Raw genomic sequence first — 6,956 nt, forward strand, 5'->3', positions numbered from 1 at the left:
TCCTAATAATCCTATCAATTGGCTTCATTACTCTGTTCTTCACCCCACTGATAGCTGATGTGTGGTGGTGTATTTTGTCTGCCAACACATCATCCAGGTGGGTGGTACACAATGGTGGTAATGGAGTGGATGGTGTTCACAAACGTACTATACAGTATAAGGGTAAGGAATTACTACACTGACAGACTTAAGGAACAGAATGTTGTGAATCTTGAACAGAGAAGATTATAAGGAGACATGATACAAATATTCAAAATCCTCAAATGCATGGACAAACCCAGTAGGTTTCTTCTGAATGAACAGTGAAACACAAATCATTTACTCAAAGAGTTGTGAGAGTATGGAACAAGCCACCCAGCCATGTTGTTCAAGCCAGTAACTTTGTTTCTACCAAATGGGCTAGATGGGCTGGACAGTCTCCTTGTGTTATTAACCATTTTTATTATTTCTAATAAACCAAAATATCCACCTCCAACTTGCACAAGGAGGGGTGGAAGGCAGGAACCCCAGTGCGGGCACTATAGTTTGTGGGTATGGCTCCACCAGCTGATAATTGCCTGAAATTATGTGCCAGTTGCTGTATGAAGCATGCATGGCCAGAAGGTGGTAACTATTCTGGGACCATTGAAGATTCCTGCAAAGAGGGGGAGGAGGTAAAAAGGCTAGAAATGTGGGTATTCGCAACTGTCTTGTGCAGTCTGAGCTGGAAGGGCTCTCCTTATACAGCCCTGCACCGCAGGGCTAGCTCTGACTGCTTGGTTTCTCTTGGGCTCCGTCCTGGGAATCCTGGACTTGTCCCTGCTGGCCTCCTTCTCCTTCTGTCCCACATCCAGAAGGCAGCTTTCATCGTCCAGGACCCCAGGGCTCTGTCCATGCAGTCCACTCACCTCATTGGCCACAGCCCAGTTTTGGTTCCTTTCAAGCCCTATCCCTTGCACGTTTCCTTTTTTCTTCATCTTTTCACTAGCTGCCCTTCTGCCTCCTCCTTGGGGAGGCTTCCTCTCTAGACTCAGGGTTCCTTTCTAGTTCTCACCCTCCGGTTTCTCTGGTTCTCTGGTTTTATTCTTTCCTTCCCCTTTTCTCCTTCCAGTGTCCCAGTAGAGCCTTCTGTTCTATTCTGGGGAGCCAGGCATCCATTGTCTACTCTGTCTGGAGAGCATTTCCCTGTAATCCTGGTCTGCCTAAGGACCTCTCCCTGCAGTTTTGCTGACAAAGGGCTCTGGGAGATGAAACGGATTTTATGATGGGTCCTTGCCTCCCGTCATTCGCGGCTGTCTCCCCCAGTGGGTGCAGAGTATATCTGGGTATTCGATTCTGATTTGGACCCAGGCACCTAGGTCAGAGAGTGAACCTGGTAGACAGTGCTGAGGCTTAGCTAAGTGCATCCCCATTTGGGAGCTGTCCCTTATCAAAAGAAAACATCTTTAAATCAGCCTGCACCACAGAGATGAAGACAGAAGAGAGAGGCCTCATTTGGAAAAGCACTGCAACACTTAATTCTGTCTTATTAAAGAGCATTGCCGCTACACTGGCTTGGGCTGATTAAGCCCCACCGGCAAGTAATTAATTATTCTATTTTCGCCTTTCCATTTTCATTTTCCCTTTTCCTAGCCCTCAATCAGTTGGCTCTACTTGGGTGTTCCGCCACTCTGCGATCACTTGCACTTGGGTTCTAATGCATCACCACCCTCGTAGTTGTAACCAGCCGTGGCACTGCACATACACATTGTCACCCTCTGAAATAAAACAGGATTATTTGTAATGAAGAAAGGTGACTGACTGGTGATTGGTGCATTCTTGAGTTACAGATAGCTTTAGAAAATGGTACAAGGTTGCTAACATTTACAAGGTTTGTCATTTTGGATACCCAACGTCTGTAAAGCTATTAAAGCCAGCTGTAGAACTAACAGTTGTCATGGCAGCCCCAGCTTTGGAAATAACTGAGCAAACACCACATAGATATAAAAATGATTCAAAGTCATTGCTGGCTCTTTATATAATAATATTAATAATTAATTTATATAATATAAATATGTTATAACTATAAATGTATGTGCTTTGACTAATAAAAATACTATATATAACCAACCTTTATGAGTAATGACTGTATAATAAATGTTGTAATAAAAATGTTTTAAATATTTGTTAAATTTATAGTGTATTTTATTTTTATGTTATGTGTTTGAAATTAAATTGTAAATGAAGTATAGATTGAAATAAATATCTTATGCATGTTTAATACTAACAACCTTTTACCAATAACTCAGAGACTAAAAATGAACACAACAGGCATGAAAAACAACATTTGTGACACATTTTCAATTTGTTGGGACCCTGAGCAAGGCCCTTAACCCCAGCTGCTCCAGGGTCACTGTATAAATGGCTGACCCTGCGCTTCTGTCTCCCTGTCTGTGTGCTTGTGTGTCTCATGGAGAGCAAGCTGGGGTATGTGAAAAGACAAATTCCTAATGCAAAAAATTGTATATGGCTAATAAAGTGTTGTTATAGAGCAATGGTTCTCAAACTTTTTGGACCAAGTACCACCCCTGATCAAACCAAAACATCCAAGTACCACCTACAAGTCATCTTCTCATAGGAACCACAGAAAATCTCAATGACCAAGATATACATATAGTAAAAATAGCACTGAGCACTTACCATTTCAGTGAGAGGGGTGAGCCTGTTTAGTCGTGCAAAGCAGATGTGAATTCATTGGTTGAGCCTTGATACAATTCAGAACTTTGACAGCAGAGTCTAACAAGTTTTAAATCCTCAGGCATTTTTTTGACTGCTAAGGCCTCACGGTGGATGCAGCAGTTCGTCCCCTTCATATCTGGAGCAACCTCTCTTATTCGTGCAACTACACCGCTCTGTCTGCCTGTCATCACTCTAGCACCGTCTGTACAAACTCTGATTTTTTCGTTCATTCGTTTTTTCCAGTCGATGCCATTCTCTCCGATAAATTCATTCCGAAGCTGAAATATGTGCTCTCCTGTAGTTCTTGTTGGTAGCGGCTCACGAAACAAAAAGTCCTAATGGGATGTGCCCTCAAGCTCATATCTAAAGTAAACAAGCAAATTGGCCAAATTGAGACTCATCTAATTGCAGTGAAAAGCATCTGCTCATCTTAAAGTGCTCTATCAGCGTACTTTTGACATCATCTGCCATATCAATAATTCTACGAGTATCTGTGTCCTTCGAAAGAGCAGCAGGTCGAGCTGTTTAGCAGCTTTTTTCTCCACACGTTTCATGTGGTGCAGATGGTGTGGATCTCCCCCTGGGTCTCCTGAAGTCCACAATGACCTCTTTTGTCTTGTTGACATTTAGGGCCAGCTTGTTGTCAAGGCAGCATCTTATTATATGCTCCACCTCATTTCTGTATGCAGACTCATTGTTGTTGTTGATCAGCCAAATAATAGTGATGTCATCTGCAAACTTAATTATGTAGTTGCTGCTGTAAGTGGCTTTATAGCCGTAGGTGAACAAGGAGTATAGCCTTGGACTGAGAGAGCAGCCCTGTGGAGCTCCAGTGTTTAGGATCGCTGTAGAGGAGATATTGTTGCCAATTTTCACCACATGAGGTCTGCCTGCTAGGAAATCCAGTATCCAGTTGCAGATGGATTTGCATAAGCCCAGATTCCTAAGTTTTGGGACGAGTTTGGTGGGAACAATTGTGTTGAAGGCCGAGGTGTAATCAATAAACAGCATCCTAACATAGGTACCCTGTCCGTCTAAATGTTCTATGACAGTATGAAGTGCTAGAGATATTGTCATGATTATAATCCCCCCTCCTTAAGGGTGCTCCAGCCCTTTCACTTAGACTTTATTCTGTGCACCTGTTTCCTATTCCCAGCCCACCTTAAAAGCCAGGCGCTGACGCTCATCCGGGCTCTGCATCTGATTTCCATATCGTGCGAGTCCGGGACCTGGAAGCGCCTGGTCCCGTTAAGGTTTTAACCCCTGTTCCTGTTCCTTGTCCCCCGTCCGCCGGTTCCGACCCGGCCTTCGTGGTTTTTAATTCTTTGTTTTGATGGATCTCCTGGTTTTGGACTTTCTCGTGTGTTTATGGATACTCTATGGATTACTCTTTGGGCCACACCTCCCCCGTGCACCAGCGCACCTTGGACACGCCCCCCCTGTCTTCAGCCCCGTATTCCTGCATGACGTTTCCCTAGTGTTTCCCCACTCCGTCGGACTGTGTCGTCCGCATAGGGTCCGGAAAGAACTGTTCGTTACGGAATGCAGAGCCAACACCTGGACCCCGCGGACGGCACCCTGGCAGCCTGGATTCCATCAGGTTTTTTTTTCTCCCCTTTTTTTTTCTTAGGGCTTTGGAGCCGCCCTGAAAAGGAGGGGCGTACTGTCACGATTATAGTCCCCCCTCCTTTAGGGTGCTCCAGCCCTTTCACTTAGACTTTATTCTGTGCACCTGTTTCCTATTCCCAGCCCACCTTAAAGGCCAGGCGCTGACGCTCATCCGGGTTCTGCATCTGATTTCCATATCGTGCGAGTCCGGGACCTGGAAGCGTCTGGTCCCGTTAAGGTTAAGTTCTTCCATCAGCTGTCAGCTACAGTACATACCAAGTCAATGTTCTAGGGGCTGATCAGACTGTTAACTGTTAAACACAGAGGTCTTCACTTCTGTTTCTCTTTCAGAATTGTGTTGCTAAGAAACACACCCAAAATGTATCTTATATAAGGGTCACATGTCAAAATATTTTGTAATAATATGTGGTTTGGTGTTCATTGTCTGCTTCTCAGTTTTTTAGCTAAAGTCCTAAAAGACTTGGAGGCCCATGTCAGTTTTGATCATGTTGTCAAAAAGAACATACACAAATACAAAATCATGTTAGCTGTGGTGGGTAAAGGCTGTCGAAAGTAAATTTCTGAAATTCCGTTGCCTGTTTTAATAGGTAAATCATACTAGGAGTTCTCCTGCTCCAGACTTAGGTTGAAGGCAAACAAAGTGTAAGCTCCAGTAAAGTCTTTAAGGCCTACTAGAAGGGGTTTGTCATTCAAGCACTTGCTTGCTGCTACCACTGGGTAAAAATATTTGCAAACATAGTTCCCATTTTTTCTGTTTGATATTGTTCATCATCTGCATATTGTTACGTAATTTTATTTTTCAGGCACTTATTAACTGCATTCTAGTGTAGTACGATTACCTTAAGGTAGGGATGTAGTCATGATGACAAAATAAAGAAACTAAATTGGCAATGCCACATTAACCCACATAATCAGTGTGCCAATATCAAACTATACATATAAATGTTTAGGAGTAAAACACAACATAAATTGCAAACAAGGTTTTTAATACATTCATGCTCAACCCACAAGAGAAAACCACAATGCTGTTCATGATCGATCCATTCCATGTAGCTTTATTTATGTTGACTATTTTAGGGTTATGTCTAGTTTTTTGTGTAAATCAAATCAGTGTGCAGCCATCACCTATGACCAACAAACATTCTTTGACTTGACATTTAGAGCTTTGGATCTGACTTCAATGGAAATGAAAGTATACTGTTTTGCATCTAAAGAACAGAGCAAACAGGGACAAGAATGCAAGAGAAAGCAGAAAAAGGGACAAGAGAAGTGGCATGTTGTGGCAGCTTCCCAGCATACTGCTTGCAAATGCGCCATCACTGAACAGTAAGGTTAATTAACTTCATTGTTGGATCAACGCTCAGCACAACATGAGAGATTGCTGCGTGTTTCATTTAAACTTGTCTGGAACCCAATGTTCCCAATATTGCTGTACAACCCACTGCATTAATCCTTGTTATGACCCCAGGTGTCTAGGGATAAAGGGGTGTAACATTTAGGATGGTTTTGGATGCAGGTGGGTTTCTGGTGAGGGACTTATGAAGCGTGACAATAAGTTTCGGTGCAAAACTGCTTTATTTTAAAGCGAATGAAGTGACTGGTATGTAAATAGGACACAATAACACACAGTGAAAGGGAACTAGAGCAATGCCAAAGAAGGAAAATAACAAACAAAATGGAGCTGGCTAATATAGTGAGGGAAAGCTGACCGAACTACCAAAACAAAACCTGAAACACTCGGTCTTAGGCATCTTCTAACGCCATAGCTACCCTTCACTAACTACCCAAAACCATACAAGACAAAAGGCACTCAACTGTCCTTAACTAGTGTTACTAATACAAAGATCAACTACGTGTGTACAATGTACCCGACAACCTTAACTAACCCTATACATAAAAGTTAATACAAATACACAAGTGAACTACGAATATAAAAAAAGGAAAACGAGTGTAGACACAAGAAACATGGTACAAAAAAACACAGAGGTTGATATAATACATTTGGGCAAGGTAATGGCGAAATAAAGGATAAACACAAACAAACGAAAGTACACAAAGATGAACACAAACCACCAAAGCCGAAGCTATAATGAAACACACACGAAGTGAAACGAACAAAAATGGAGACATGAAGCCGAAGCAAAATGAAAGTGAAACCAAAGCTGAGCGGAGCAGAACCAAAGTCAAGCAAAAGGCCCTTCATTCTGATAACCTCCAAGTTGAATACTGAAGAAGTTGAGTTCTGGTTGGTCAAGAGTTGATTGAAGGTGATGTCACAACGGCAAAAATGATGTAGTGATGGACCCATGGGGAGAGGGCGAGTGGTAGCTGAATGAATAATTATTTTACTTGTTGACTAAACTGCTTGGTCAATTCATGAAATTCACTATTTTCAGAACCCTCCATCTGTAGCAATATTATTTTAATATTTAATATTTATAGTGATAAAGAAGAAGTAATAGGTTTATTCCATGCTGAAAAGAGAAGAAAGAAAACACAACGTTTTGGACATGTAGCCTTCTTCAAGTGTGAGGAGAAGTAATAGGTTTATTCAGCATGGAATAAACCTATTACTTTTTCCTTTGAAGCCTATGCATGCTGACGCGCTACCAACCAGAACTATTTATAGT

Source organism: Lepisosteus oculatus, chromosome 12 (genome assembly GCF_040954835.1).
Source record: "Lepisosteus oculatus isolate fLepOcu1 chromosome 12, fLepOcu1.hap2, whole genome shotgun sequence".
Lineage (NCBI taxonomy): Eukaryota > Metazoa > Chordata > Actinopteri > Semionotiformes > Lepisosteidae > Lepisosteus > Lepisosteus oculatus.